The sequence below is a fragment of the Cervus canadensis genome, chromosome 18 (assembly GCF_019320065.1).
Source record: "Cervus canadensis isolate Bull #8, Minnesota chromosome 18, ASM1932006v1, whole genome shotgun sequence".
Taxonomy (NCBI): domain Eukaryota; kingdom Metazoa; phylum Chordata; class Mammalia; order Artiodactyla; family Cervidae; genus Cervus; species Cervus canadensis.
The window spans coordinates 20,693,578-20,710,092 of record NC_057403.1 but is presented as its reverse complement, the minus strand read 5'-3'; the positions used below and the strand labels follow the sequence as shown (position 1 = coordinate 20,710,092).

The window sequence follows — 16,515 nt, the reverse complement described above, 5'->3', positions numbered from 1 at the left end:
AACTATTTATTTGGCCTGACATCATATATCCCTTAAAACAGCTCTTAATAGGCAAGTCAACATCGAATTGCAGCTGTTGATGTCTCTAGACCCAGAGCTGCTTTTACTCCCAAGGATAGGGACATTTTTGGGTGGGGTGGGGGAGCTCATGGAGCCTGGCTTTGCAGTTTGTTTCCTAGACCACATCCTCCCTGGTTACTACTTTCATTGTGTTTTCCCCATCCCTTCCTCAGTATATACACTTACCATTTTATATGCCATTGGTGATGCCTACAGAACCTGCTTCTCAACTGATCTACTCAGTTTCTGGAATGAATCTGGAGGAATAATGCTGTTGGTCAATAAATTAGTCCACTGGGATTCTAAGCACTGGGTGTGAGCAGATCTTTTTTTTTCTTCTTCTTCTTCTATAAATATCTCAGATGTTCAGTCTTCCTCTCATGAAGCTTCCATTCTTTTGAGAGTCAAATGCCCAGCCCTGAGTTCCTGCCTTTCCTTGCCATGGTAAATTAAATGCTAGATTACTCAACTTGCTTTATCCAAGGATTGACCTTGAGCCAGAAGAAACCCAGGAAATGGTGACTTCAATAAAGATGTAAAGGATACTAATGCACTTGCTGATGGAAAATGGTAACCCTATCATTCATCTAAAAATGAATTTTCAATAGGTTCCAGGACTGTTGTGGACTGGAACAGTCCATGTGGACTGTGTATCTGTGAATTGACACACAACCAGCTTGGGGAACTACCAAACTGTATTGCTGAGCCCATCAGGGTCCCATATCTGCCTGGTAAGAGAGACATGGCAGGTTTTACCACCGAGCTAAGTCAAATGAATTTGCCTCGTGGATGATAGGGCTTCCCTGGTGGCTCAGACAGTAAAGAGTCTGACTGCAATGCAGGAGACCCGGTTTCAATCCCTAGGTCAGGAAGATCCCCTGGAGGAGGAAATGGCAACCCACTGCAGTATTCTTGCCTGGAGCATCCCACGGACAGAGGAGCCTGGACGGCTACAGTCATGGGGTCGCAAGAGGGTGGGACACTACTGAATGATTAACACACTTGGCTCCTCTGTCCGTGGGATGCTCCAGGCAAGAACACTGGAGTGGGTTGCCATTTCCTTCTCCAGCGGATCTTCCCGACCCAGGGATTGAACCCGTGTCTCCTGCACTGTAAGCAGATTCTTCACCAATGAGCCGCGGGGAACCCCCACAGTGAATGATAACTGAGTATTTAAAACCTTGTGAGAGGGGTGACTCCGTAACAGCTGAAGCACTTCTCAAGAGGAGGTGGGCTCAGTCTGTTAGGGACTGGGGATGGAGGCTCTGGGTGGAGGTTTTGGAGACTTCCGAAGATCCAGGTAATGGGTTTCCCTTAAACGTTCAAGAGATCCTAGGACTTCAGATTGCTTAGGACTCACAGGGAGGTTGTCCCTGTGTAAGTTTCTGTGACAAAAGACGAAAAGAGAGAACATCCTCAACCACTGGAGCGTGGGACCCCTAGGTGAGTTTGGTGAATGGGAAGAGCAGAGATCTCAGATGTCTCTGGACCTCTGCTGTTTCGAGCTCAAGCTTGAAGACTGCAGGGCTGGAAGGGACGTGAACCTCCGGGTCACCACCCATTGGCTCCGGTACCTTGTAGCCCCACCCTCCCACGCTCCTTCCTTCCTGCTGCTCCTCCCCACCCGCCACCCCAATCCAAACGATCCGTCTGCTTCAAGTCCAGTTCTTTTGAGTCCGGTAAGGTGGGAACCAGAGAGAGGAGGCAGTCACCTTCTCATGATCAAATACTCTGAGTTTTCAGCCTCCTCCTATCTGGGAAACTGGGAGCTCATCCTCTGTGCTTACACCCCGCTGCTCCAGTTCCAGTTTTGGGAATAGAACCTGTCGGTGCAGGGAGGATTGAAAAGTAGGGTTTTACCGGATAAACCAAAGGGAGAGGAATGAAGATCTTGGTGTATTTCTGCCTTCCACTCTAAATCTTTCTCTCCTCACACCACTTGTTGAATGTCCGTTGACACCTAACGTCAAGGATGTTTAAATTGGGAATATCCTCACATTGCTGTAAAGGTAACTGATTAGAGATAGGCAGACTGATGTCTACAATAAGTGTTTGTCTACTCTGGGTTCTTATTGTCTAAAATTGGGTTTCGTACACAGTATATGTGATGAGTGGATTTTCTTTTGGTTTGTTTTTGGGAATCTGTCCGTGTTAGACAAAATGGAGCCCGTTACTTGGGTAGGGAACCTTACACGTCTTCACTTTTATTCCTCACAAGAGGGGTGTGAGATAAAGGTATTGTCATTTTCAAGTTTAATCGGGAACCCTGCAGTAAGAGAGGTTCACACAGGGAGTCAGGGGTAAAAACCTGAGAAAGATTATTGTCTTGTGGCCTCCGGCCATTTTGTTTTGGAAATTTTCAAACACATATGAAAAAATAATGTAGTGAATTACTTTGCACTTATCACCCATCTTCAATAATGACCAACTTGCAACAAATATGATTTTCTCTCTCCCCTCTCCCGCTGCATGCCTCTCCATTATTTTGAAACAAATTCCAAATTTATCATTTCATCTGTAGATGTCAGTATATTCTCTAAAAAATAAAAACACTTTAAAAAAAACCTGGCAAAACTGTTATCACACCTAAAACAAATAACAGTAATCCTTTAATATCATTAAATATCCATTCAATATTTAAAATTTTCTGGTTGTTTCATAATTTTTTTTCTGGTAGCTTTATATTTTTTAACAGATTTATTGAGATATATCAATAATTCTTATACCATACAATCCACTCTTTTAAAATGTACAATTCAATGGCTTTTAATATATTCAGAGTTGTGCATCTATCATTACAGCTTTTGTACATTTTTATTACCCCCAAAACCAAAAACCCCACACTCCTTAGCCAGCACTGTAACTGTCCCAGCTGGCAAACTCAGCCTTAGATGAACACTAATCTACTTTTTGTCCTGTAGATTTACCTGTTCTGCACATTTCATATAAATGGAATCATGCAACATCTGTAACTCTTTGTGACTGGCTTCTTTCACATAGCATGTTTTCAAATTCACCCATGTGTAGCATGTATCGGTTCTTTTTATTGATGAATAATAGTCCATTGTGTGGATATAGCACATTTTATTTATCCAATTATCAGTTGATGGGCATTTGGCTTGTTCCCACTTTGGGGCTATTATAATAATAATAATGCTATTATGAGCATTTATGTAGAAGTGGTTTTTTTTTTGGTTGGACATATGTTCTTATTTCTCTTGATGTATATTTAGGAGTGAAATTTCTGGATCATATGCTAACTCTATGTTTAACTATTTGAGAGACTGTCTCATAACTTTTTAAAAAGTTGGTTTGAATCATTATCCAACTAAAATTTATATGTTGCAATCCATTGCTATACCTTTTAAGCATCTTTTAATGTGTAGGTCTCCCTCCCTCTTTTCTTCCCCCTTGAAATGTATTTATTGATAAAACTGGGTTATTTGTCCTGTACAATTTCTGGCCATCTGGAATTTGCTGATTACCTCTTGTGATGTTATTTAATACATTCTTATGTTTCCTGTGCTTCAAGTAAATTGGTAATTAGGTGAAGAAGTTTATTACTTCCAGGTTCAATATTCTGGCAAGAATACTTCATGATTGGTTTTATGTATTTCAGTTAGGAGGACCAAAAAACCCTCAAATGCCCAGATGGCTCTCCTTTTGTGGTATTAGCAGCCATTGATGATCATTGCCTAGATTCGCCTTTCAACAAAGAGATAAGATGTGGTATTCTAAGTTTATTATTCTTTCTTTTTTTCTTAGTTGGAATAATTCTAGGAAGAGGACTTCATATCAAACATTCATTACCCTGGCCTACACTTTGTACAGGAAAAGCAAAATAAGTTTTTATTCTTTCCCTTTATTTACCAGCTTAAATAATGAGTTCATTGCCTACTATCCTCTGAATATGATCACTGAGATTTTTTATTTTAATATCTCTCTGAACTCATTGATTTAAACTTATTTGATGTATTTGAGTCCATTGCAGTCATTCTTATTGATGCTCAAATCATCTCATCTTGGACCCATGGGAGTGTCTTCAAGTTGACTCCTGAGCCCTTTTGACAAGACCCGAGTATATATAAAAATTTCCTTGCTTTCTGGTATTGACTGAATGGTCAATGAAATTAACCTTGAAATTAACTTGTTCATTTCATGGCCCAAATCTGAAATCAGTTATTTTCCCAAGAATACCTAATTCCTTTTAATGGAAATGCTATTTAGAGATTACAATTTTGTGCTTGGAGTGTTTGTTTATTGCATTGATCATTGTTTGTAAGCCATTTGAATAGATACAGGTAGGAAATCCTTTTTCCCCTGAAAATATATTATAAATGCATACTTTTTTTTTCAATTCAAATTTAGGACTATAGAGTTTTTACTTAGCCTCTTGGATCTTACTTTATAGTTTTTTCTCTATGTGGTTTTAGACTCTCTCTTTTTAATCTATGTATTTGGCCACACCAGGTCTCATTTGCAGCATGTGGGATCTTTAGTTGCAGAATCTTTGGTTGAGGCATGTGAACCCCTAGTTGCAACATGTGGGATCTAGTTCCCCGATCAGGGACTGAATCCAGGCCCCCCACACCACATTGGGAGCTTGGAGTCTTAGCCACTGGACCACCAGGGAAATCGCCAGTTTGAGGCTCTTGATGTTTGTTTCTCAGTTAGAAGTTGGTGCCCACATGCCCTCACCCTCATCATTTCCCCAAACTGAGCTCATCATTGTCTCTTATCAATTTCCCCATTCTCAGACCTACATATGTGTTTCTACCTAGGGAGTAGGGCAGGTGGACCTGGTGGGCCTAGAGTCTAGGTAGGAAATTGAGCCAAACGTGTTTTAGGACTCTTTGTACACATCCAAAATGGAAATGTTCACAGTTCTCTCACTGTGTTGGGGTCCATGGGCAGCAAGACTAATCCCAGATGTACCTGCTGATGGTTCTGTTGTTCCAGTCCCTGTCTTGAGAGGCTTCTTGGCCTGGTGGGAAGAACATAGCATTTGGAGACAAACAAATCTGTGTTTATATTTTATATCATATCCTTAGGTAATTCTCTGAGTCTCTCAGCAAAATGCTTTTTCTTCTTATTCTTAGCTTTCTTATGTGTCAAATGGAGATGGTGAAACAATCCCCCAGATTTGTTGGGTAAATTTAATGTTTAAGCATAAGGGAATTATCACAAAATTAAAGAGCTAATAGATATGATAGTATGCTAAGAGTATGTAATTTTCTCTAAATCTGTACTTTTTTTTTCAGATTTTATACACAGATAACTTTAAGTTACTAGAATGTAAGCTCAAGGAAGGTGGGACTTTTGTTTGTTTATTGCTCTGTCTATAAGGATTAAACAGTGTCAGACATGTATTTTCAAGGGCAAAGTGAAGTCTCTCAGTCGTGTCCAACTCTTTGCGACCCTGTGGACCCCCCAGGCTCCTCCGCCCATGGGATTCTCCAGGCAATAATACTGGAGTGGGTTGCCATTTCCTTCTCCAGGGGATCTTCCCAACCCAAGGATTGAACCCAGGTCTCCCACATTGCAGGCAGACACTTTAACCTCTGAGCCACCAGGGAAGCCAGTCAGATATTTGTTCAGTGAACCGATTAATCCCAGAAGTTGATGTTTAAGTAGGTAAAAGCAGCTGCCAGTCTAAAAGTCAGAATTTTCCACTTCAAATTTTATTTCTCTCTTAATTAAAAAAAAGAAAACCTCTTTAACAGTCTGAAGTGGTAAACTACAAATATGAAAAGCTTTGTTTTTCCCCAAGTATTATATTTACCTTTATTTTGACTTTCTCTTCCTGTGTTCCAGATCCCTTAATTTCTCATTTTCATTCATTAAAAATCCATTCTAAGGTCCATTTTAAAACTGCAATCTTATCTGATTCCAAGCTGGCTATAAACCCTGTGCATTCCATTTTTTCCATTTTTTTTATTGTGGAAAAATACACATAATATAAAATTTACCATCTCAACCATTTTTAAGTGTCCAGTTCAGTGGTTAAATACATTCATAATGTTGCATAACCATCACCATCATTCATCTCCATAACTTCTTTCATCTTGTGAAACTGAAACTCTGTCCATTAAGCAGTAATTCCTTAGTACTCTCCCCCTCTGACCCTGACAATTACCATTCTACAGCTGTCTGTCTCTATGATTTTGTCTATTCCAAGTATCTCATACAAGTGGAAACATATAGTCTTTGTCTTTTTGTAGCTGACTTAGCAATGAACATAATGTCCTCAACGTTCATCCCTGCTGTAGTATATGTCACAATTTCCTTCCTTTTTGAGGCTGAATAACATCCCATTACATGGATATACCACATTTTGTTTACCAATTTATCTGTCAGTGGACATTTGGATTTCTTCTGTGTTCTAGCTAATGAGAATAAATATGAATGTACAAAGTTCTCAAGACCCTATTTTCAATTGCTTTAGGTATATAGCCAGAAGCAGAATTGTTGGATCATGTGGCAATTTTATTTTTAATTTTTTGAGGAACCTTCATAATATTTTCCAGACAGTAACTATATCATTTTACATTCCCGCCAACAGTGCAGGACTCCAGTCATTCCAAATCTTTTCCAGCACTTGTTATTTTTTTTTTTTTTAAGTAGCCATTCTCATGGATGTGATATAGTATCTTATTGTAGTTTCCCTCGTAGCTCAGTTGGTAAAGAATCCACCTCCTGTGCAGGAGTCTACCCGCAGTGCAGGAGACCCAGGTTTGATCCCTGGGTGGGAAGATCCCCTGGAGGAGGAAATGGCAGCCCACTCCAGTATTCTTGCCTGGGAAATCCCATGGGCAGAGGAGCCTGGTGGGCTACAGTCCATGGGGTGGCAAGAGTTGCACAAGACTTCGTGATGAAACCACCAACATTAGTGATGTTGAGCATCTTTCCGTGTGCTTCTTGATCATTTATATATCTTCTTTGGAAGAATATTTATTCAAACCCTTTGACCGTTTTTGAATGAATGTGTGGTGTTCTCTATGTGGCTCTAGTGGTAAAAAAAAAAAACCTGCCTGCCAATGCAGGAGACATGGGTTCAATCCCTGGTTGGGAAGATCCCGTGGAGGAGGGCATGACAACCCACTCCAGTATTCTTACCTGGAGAATCCCATGGACACAGGAGTCTGGCAGGCTACATCCATTGGGTTGCACAGAGTCGGACACAACTGAAGCGACTTAGCATACACACTGCATATTCTGGATATTGATCCCTTGTCAGACATATGGTTTTGAAAATATTTTCTCTTATTATGTGGGTTACCTTTTCACTTTGTTGGTATTATGTTTTATACACAAAATTTTTTTTATGGAGTCCAGTTTATCTACATATAGTTTTATTGCCTGTTCCTTTGGTATCATATCCAAGAAATCAAATCCAGTGTCATGTAAGTTTTGCCCTGTGTTTCTTCCTAATAGTTTTATAATTTCAGATTTTACATTTAGGTCTTTGATCCATTTTGAGTTAGTTTTTCTATAGGGTATTAGGTAAAAGGTCCAACTTCATTCTTTTGCATGTGGATATCCAGTTTTCCCAGCGCAAATTATTGAAAATACTATTCTTCCCCCCTTGAATGATCTTAGCACCCTTGTCAAAAATCAATTTACTGTATATGTAAGGGTTTTATTTCTGGGTTCTCCATTCTAATCCACTTGTCTATATGTCTATCTTTATGTCATTATCACACTGTTTGGATCATTGCAACTTTGTAGTAAGTTTTGAAATCAGGAAGTATGAGTCCTCCAGCTTTATTCTTCTTTTTCAAGATTGTTTTGGCTATTCGGGATCCCTTGAGAATCCATATGAATTTTAGGATGAGTTTTTCTATTTTTATAAAAATATTTCCTCAAAATTTTAAAGTGAACTACCATATGATTAAGTGTGCAATAGCATTGTGTCTGAAAGTTGTACATAATTTTAAAATATTTTATTGCTAAAAGAATGTTAACCATCATCTTACAGTGCAGGGTTGCCACAGACCTTCAGTTTGTAGAAAAAAATGCAATATCTGCAAATTCACTTTATGTGCAATAAAGTGAAACACAATTTTAAAAAAAAAGAGGTAAAATGTCTATACACTGAAATCTACAAAACACTGATGAAAGAAATTGAATGAGATGCAAATAAATGGAAATGTGTCCTGTGTTCATGTATTGAAAGAATTAATACTGTCAAAATGTCCATCCTATCCAAAGCAATTTACAGATTTAATGCAATCCCTATCAAAATTCCAGTGATGCTGTTTGCAGATGACATGATCCTCTACATAGAAAACCCTAAAGACTCTACCAGAAAATTACTAGAGCTAATCAATGAATATAGTAAAGTTGCAGGATATAAAATTAACACACAGAAATCCCTTGCATTCTTATACACTAACAATGAGAAAACAGAGAAATTAAGGAAACAATACCATTCACCATTGAAACAAAAAGAATAAAATACTTAGGAGTATATCTACCTAAAGAAACAAGACCTATACATAGACCTATATAAAGACCTATACATAGAAAACTATAAAACACTGATGAAAGAAATCAAATAGGACACAAATAGATGGAGAAATATACCGTGTTCATGGATTGGAAGAATCAATATTGTGAAAATGAGTATACAACCTAAAGCAATCTATAGATTCACTGCAATCCCTATCAAGTTACCAGCGGTATTCTTCACAGAACTAGAACAAATAATTTCACAATTTGTTTGGAAATACAAAAAACCTCGAATAGTCAAAGCAATTTTGAGAAAGAAGAGTGGAACTGGAGGAATCAACGTGCCTGACTTCAGGCTCTACTACAAAGCCACAGTCATCAAGACAGTATGGTACTGGCACAAAGACAGAAATATAGATCAATGGAACAAAATAGAAAGCCCAGAGATAAATCCACGAACCTATGGACACCTTATCTTCGACAAAGGAGGTAAGAATATACAATGGAAAAAAGACAACCTCTTTAACAAGTGGTGCTGGGAAAACTGGTCAACCACTTGTAAAAGAATGAAACTAGAACACTTTCTAACACCATACACAAAAATAAACTCAAAATGGATTAAAGATCTAAATGTAAGACCAGAAACTATAAAACTCCTAGAGGAGAACATAGGCAAAACACTCTCCAACATAAATACAGCAAGATCCTCTATGACCCACCTCCCAGAATATTGGAAATAAAAGCAAAAATAAACAAATGGGACCTAATTAAACTTAAAAGCTTTTGCACAACAAAGGAAACTATAAGCAAGGTGAAAAGACAGCCCTCAGAATGGGAGAAAATAATAGCAAATGAAGAAACAGACAAAGGATTAATCTCAAAAATATACAAGCAACTCCTGCAGCTCAATTCCAGAAAAATAAATGACCCAATCAAAAAATGGGCCAAAGAACTAAACAGACATTTCTCCAAAGAAGACATACAGATGGCTAACAAACACATGAAAAGATGCTCAACATCACTCATTATCAGAGAAATGCAAATCAAAACCACAATGAGGTACCATTACATGCCAGTCAGGATGGCTGCTATCCAAAAGTCTACAAGCAATAAATGCTGGAGAGGGTGTGGAGAAAAGGGAACCCTCTTACACTGTTGGTGGGAATGCAAACTAGTACAGCCACTATGGAGAACAGTGTGGAGATTCCTTAAAAAACTGGAAATAGAACTGCCATATGACCCAGCAATCCCACTCCTGGGCATACACACCGAGGAAACCAATCTGAAAGAGACACGTGCACCCCAATGTTCATCGCAGCACTGTTTATAATAGCCAGGACATGGAAGCAACCTAGATGCCCATCAGCAGATGAATGGATAAGGAAGCTGTGGTACATATACACCATGGAATATTACTCAGCCATTAAAAAGAATTCATTTGAATCAGTTCTAATGAGATGGATGAAACTGGAGCCCATTATACAGAGTGAAGTAAGCCAGAAAGATAAAGACCAATACTAACGCATATATATGGAATTTAGAAAGATGGTAACGATAACCCTATATGCAAGACAGAAAAAGAGACACAGATGTATAGAACAGACTTTTGGACTCTATGGGAGAAGGCGAGGGTGGGATGATCTGAAAGAACAGCATCAAAACATGTATATTATCAAGTGTGAAACAGATCGCCAGTCCAGGTTGGAAGCATGAGACAAGTGCTCGGGGCTGGTGCACTGGGATGACCCAGAGAGATGGGATGGGGAGGGAGGTGGGAGGGGGGTTCAGGATGGGGAACACATGTAAATCCATGCCTGATTCATGTCAATGTATGGCAAAAACCACTACAATATTGTAAAGTAATTAGCCTCCAACTAATAAAAATAAATGGAAAAAGAAAATAAAGAGATGGGTCTTCCCCCCCCCCCCAAAAAAAAATTTCAGTGATGGGTTTCCATAGAAGTAAGAAAAACCATCTCATAATTTGTACAGAATTGTAAAGGATCTCAAATAGCTACAGCAATCTTGAGCAAGAAGAACAAAGCTGGGGCATATCATTTCCTAATGTCAAATCATATTGCAAAGCTATTGTAAATCAAAACAATATTGTACTGGCATAAAGACAGACACCTAGGCCAATGGAACAGAATAGAGAGCCTGGATATAAGGCCACACATATTCAGTCAACTAATCTTATTAAACAAGCGAAGCGAAAGTCATTCAGTCTTGTCCATGGAATTCTCCAGGCCAAAATACTGGAGTGGGTAGCTGTTCCCTTCTGCAGGGGATCTTCCCAACCCAGGAATCGAACCAGGGTCTCCCCTATTGCAGGTGGATTCTTTACCAGCTGAGCTACCAGGGAATCCCCAATCTTAAACAAAGGATCCCAGAATACACAGTGGGAAAAGGATATTCTGTTCAATAAATGGTTCTGGAAAAGCTGGATTTTCACATGCAAAAGAAAGAAATGGGACCCTTATCTAACCCCATACAAAACAATTCTATGTTGTTTGAAGACCGGAGGCCATAAAACTAGAACTAATGATTTGGAGGGAGGAAGTTATGATACCAAAAACACAGGAACAAAAGCAAGAACAACTGCATTAAATTTCAAAGTTTCTCCTCAGCAAAGGAAACAATAAAGAAATACAAAGGCATCCTATGAAATTGGAGAAAATATTTGCAAACCATGTATCCATAAGGTATTAACATTCAAAATATACTAAGGAACTCATAACAACTCTGGAAAAAAAAATCCAACTTCAAAAGTAGACATTTTTTTCCAAGAAGACATACAAATGGCCACCTATAGTTATATGAAAAGGTGCTCAAAATCACTAATCAGGGAAATGCGAGTCAAAACTACAATGAGATATCACCTTACATCTGTTAATATGGCTATTATCAAAAAGTCACAAGATAACAAGTGTTGGCAAGGATGTGGAGAAAAAGGAGCCCTTATACCCTGTTGGTAGAAATGTAATTTGGAACAGCCACTATGGAAAACAGGATGACAGTTCTTCAAAAAGTTAAAAATAGAGCTACCATATGATCCAGCAACCCCAATTCTGGGTATACATTGAAAGAAAATGAAATCAGAATCTTGAAGAGATATCGGCACTCTCACATTCACTGCAGCATTAACCTCAACAGCCGGGAAATGGAAACAACTAAGTGTCCATCAGTGGTTTAGTGGTGTAAAGAATGTATTAATAGCACACACATGTACACACACACACACGTGTGCACCCTGGACTATTATTGACCTTAAGGAAACTACCATTTGTGACAACACGAACCTCATGGACATTGTGCTATGTGCTGTGCTCAATCATATCTGACTCTTTTGCAACCTTATGGTACTGTAGCCTACCAGACTCCTCTGTCCATGGATTTTCCAGGCAAGAATACTGGAGTGTGTTTGCCATTTCCTTCTGCAGGGTATATCTTCAACCCAGGGAACACACCTGCGTCTCCTGAGTCTTCTGTTTTGGCAGGCAGATTCTTTACCGTTGACCCACGAGGGGAAGCCCTTGTGAACATTAAGTGAAATAAGCCAGGCACAGAAAGATAAATACTGCATGATCTCACTTATATGTGGAATCTAAAAAAGTCTAACTCATGCAAAGAGAAGAAGAGTGATTATAGGGGCAGAGGGAAGGAAGAAAAGAAGTTGTTGGTCAAAGAGAACAAACTTTCAATTATAAGATGAGTAAGTTCTCAATGTACAGCACAATGACTTTACAGTTAATGATGTATTGTAAACCTGAAATTTACTAAGAAAGTAGATCTTAAGTATTCTTACCACATTCACAAAATTAATGGTAAGTGTGAGGTGAGAGATGTTAATTAACTTCATTGTAGTAATCATTTCACAATGTACACATATATCAAAACATCACATGTATACCATAAATATATATAATTTAAAAGTATATATATACATATATTTGCATATGTATATATTTATTTGGCTACACTGGGTCTTAGCTGCAGCACACGGGATCTTTAGTTGCAGCATGCAGGATCTTTAGTTGCGGCATGTTGGTTCTAGTTCCCTGACCAAGGATTGAATCTGGGCCCACTGCATTGGGAGCATGAAGTTTAGCCATTGGACCACCAGAGAAGTCCCTACAATTTTTACTTGTCAATCATACCTCATTAAAAACTGGAAAAATAATAAAAATTTTTAAAATAAGTCTGTAATAATTCCATCATCTGGTTCATCTCAGGGTTGACATCTATTGTCTTTTCCCATGGGAAATGGTCAGATTTGTGTGTGTGTGTGTGTGTGTGTATGTGTGTGTAAGTGGTGAGTTATGTTGGATTGTATCCTGGAAAATTTGAATATTTTGTCTTGAGACTCAAGATCCTGTTAATATCCTCTGGAGAATGTTGAATTTGTTTGCTTATTTTGTTTTAACAGACTGTCAACCTGGTTAAGTTCAGATGGCAAATTTTGTCATATCTTCTACGGTGTGGTTACAATGTTAGTTCAATTTTCATAGCCTTTGTGATGCTATTTGGGTTAGCGTGTGCCACCCTAGGGTTAGTCTGTGGCTTGGTCAGTTGTTTCTATCACTGTTCAGTTTTCAAAGTCTTGCTGTGCTTCTTTGCATTCATTCCATACTTGTGCAGTTCATACTTGTGAGCCTCCAGGTTGTGAAGGGGAAATTGGTATTTCCTCCATCCTATTTGGGGTTGGGAGTAGGCATAGGAGCTCCTTTTCCTGGTCCTTGAGAAATAGGGGGTTTCTCCTGGAGTTTTTCACTTAGTGCTTGTTGTATAGGTCTATGATTCAGCTTATTCTTGGATCAGAGACAAAGGAGGGGAAAAATATGTGAAAATCATTCTCTGCATTATAAGTCATTATTCAAGTTAACTTAAATACCCATTCTGACTGCTGCTATTTACTTTTCAAAGTCCTCAGGGAGTTGCTTTCTGTATTCTATCCAGATATTTTAACTGTAATTAGGATTGGTTATATGTCGTTAGCTCACTCCACCTTGGCCAGTAACAGAAGGTGTCTCTTCATTATTTTTGACACTTTATTCCTCTATGTAAATTGTAGAGACTTCCCTGGTGGCCTGGTGGTTAAGATTGCACTTCCAATGCAGGGGGTGTGAGTTTGATCCCTGGTCAGGGAACTAAGATCCCATATGCCGCCTGGCACAGCCAAATAAATATAGAGTAAAATCTTGCTAGCTTTCATGAAAAAAAAAATTTTGAGATTTTTGATTGGAATTGCATTGAATCTATAAATTTGGGGGAGAAATTCCATCTTTACAGTACTGAGTATTTATGCTCATGAACATAGACTATTTCTGCTTTTATTTAAGACTTTTAATGTTGTTTATATTTACTTCTTGATGTCATAAAGTTTTTGTTGCTATTGTGCTTTCTTTTTAAAATCCACTTTCTGTTTATTGTTATTGTATAGAAATCCAGCATTTCCCCCAAACATTTATTTTTAGATAAACTTTTATTGAAGTATCACATATTAAGGCATGTACAATCATAATTATGGCTAGATAAATTGTCACAATGTGTGCGTGCTATCCTGACTTCTGACACCATAAATTTGTTTTGCCTGTTCTTATAAATAGAATTATATAGTATGTTCTCTTCTCTTCCTGGCTTCCTTCATTTAAAATAATATTTTTGAGATTCATCCAGATTGTTGCACATACCTGTAATTAACTCTTTGCTGTTGTCTCATTATATGAATATACTCTCACTTATTAGGTCTACTGTTGAAAGATATTTGGGTTGTTCTCAGGTTTTGGCAGTTATGAATATTGCAGCTATGAGCATTCTTGAATGTGGTTTTTGCTGCACTTATGTACACATTTCTGTTAGATAACCACTTTGGAAAGGGTGATAACGTATGAAAATATTTAAAGTATGTGGGTACATTCAACTAGTTTTTTGAAGCCACTATAGCAATCTGTGTTCCTACCAGCAGTGTATATGAGTTCCAGAAGTTTCCACACATGCCATCATTTGGTTTAATCAGTCTTTTTCATGTTCGCTTGTCTAGTGGATATATAGTGGTATCTTATTGTGGTGTCCTCCCAAATATTTTATTGTGAAAAAATTCTTAAGCATGCAGAAATGTTCAAAGATTTATACAGTGACCATCCATATACCCATCAACCTAGATTCTACAGTTAACATATTGACATACCTGATTTATCACATATACACCCATCTGTTTTCATTTGTGGTTTTAATTTACATTTTCTTGTTGATGAATGAAGTTGAGCATTGAGTATCTTTTCCTCTTTCTTGTCCATTTGTATATCTTCTTTGATAATATGCCTGTTTGAGCTTTCTGTTCCCTTCCTTCCACTTTTTCCCTCCTGCCTTTGTTATTTATTTGTGGGTGTTTTTTTAAAAATAAATTTTAGGGGAAAAACATGCCCTTTTTGATTATGTATTTTGTTAGTTTCCTACTGTTGCTGTAACAATAACTACAAACCTAGTGGCTTAACACAACATGAATGTATTATCTTACAGTTCTGCAGGTCAGAAATCTGAAATCAGTTTCACTGAACTAAAAGCAAGTTGTCAGCAGGCCTGTGTTCTTTACAGAGGACCTAGGCTTTGCCATTTCCTAGCCTTTTCCACATACTAGGATTCATCTACATTCCTTGAATCATGGCTTTTTTCTATATATTCAAAGGATATCACTCTGATTTCTGCTTCTGCTATCCTATTCCCTTTTGTGATTTGGAACCTGCTATCTCCTTCTTTCCCTTACAAAGACCTGGTAATTACATTGTGTCCATCATAGATAATCCCAAATAATCTCCCCATTTCAAGATCCATAATTTAATTACATAGAAATGTGAGGTAACTTATTGGCAGGTTCCAGGAATTAGGATGTGGATATCCTGGAAGAGGGCATGATTCTGTTCACCATGTATATTTGCAGATATCTTCTGTGATTTGTCTGTGTTTACTCAATTAATGGTAACTTCTGATTGAAAGACACTTCTATTTTTAATTTTGTCCAATATGTCAAACTTTTCCTTTATGACTAGTGCTTTTTGTGCCCTGTCTAAGAAATCTGTGCCTACCCTCAAGTCATGAAGATATTCTCCTGGGGTTTTCATCTTAAAATCTTGTTGTTTTACCTTTTGTGTAACTACAGTCTGCTCTGAATATATTTTTATTTAATGTGTGAAGTTGAGGAGGCCGAGGTTCATTTATTTCTATATAGATATCCAATCGCGCAAGCAACTAGTCATTTACTGAAAGCAGTGTCCTTTCTGTACAGCTCTGCAGTGCCATCTTTGTTGTAAATCAGGTGTCTGTATATGTGTGAGTATGTTTCTGAGCTCTCCCACTGGTATCCAAAGAATTTTCTGGGATAATGGAAATTTCTATATCTGTCCTTCTGATATGGTATCCATGTGTCTACTGAGCATTTGATATGTGGCAGTATGACTGAGGAACTAAATTGTTAATGTTACTTAGTTTTAATTTAGATAGCCCCTGGCTAGTAGTTACCATATTGGACAGCGTAGCATATTACTCCATTGATTTATTTGTGCCATAGATCCTTCTATCAATACTATACTGTTTTAATTACTATATCTTTATAGTTAGTCTTTACATTTTTTCTTCTCCATCAAGATTGTATTAACCAGTTTAGGCCTTTTGCTTTCAATGTACACTTTAGAATTCGCTTGTCAATTTTCTCAAATACCCTGCTGTGATTTTAATAAGAATTATATTGAGTCTATAGACCAAATTGGGCAACATGGACGTTGTTAGACTACTGAGACTTCCAATTCATGAACATGTTACATCACTTAATTTAGGGCTTCTTTGTTCTCTCAACAACATTTTATAGTTTGTGTGTGTGTGTAAAGGTCTTGCTTATTTTTCATTATAAAGTTATTCCTCATAAAATTATTTTAAGTCTTTTGGTATTGTAGATGGTATTGTTTCAAGTTATTATTTCCTGGAGATCTTTTCCAGAGTGGAGACTCCATA

At 37.9% G+C, this 16,515-nt stretch overlaps 1 protein-coding gene across 1 annotated transcript in view; it reads left to right on the top strand.

Annotated features, from left to right (window-relative positions):
- Positions 1-1,673: 1,673 nt before the first annotated feature.
- LOC122420989 (orphan sodium- and chloride-dependent neurotransmitter transporter NTT5-like) overlaps positions 1,674-16,515 on the top strand; it is a 27,688-nt gene continuing 12,846 nt past the window's right edge. Inside the window, exon 1 of the mRNA XM_043436660.1 lies at positions 1,674-1,739. The gene's annotated coding sequence lies outside the window, so the exon portion shown is untranslated. The remainder of the gene's footprint in view (positions 1,740-16,515) is intronic.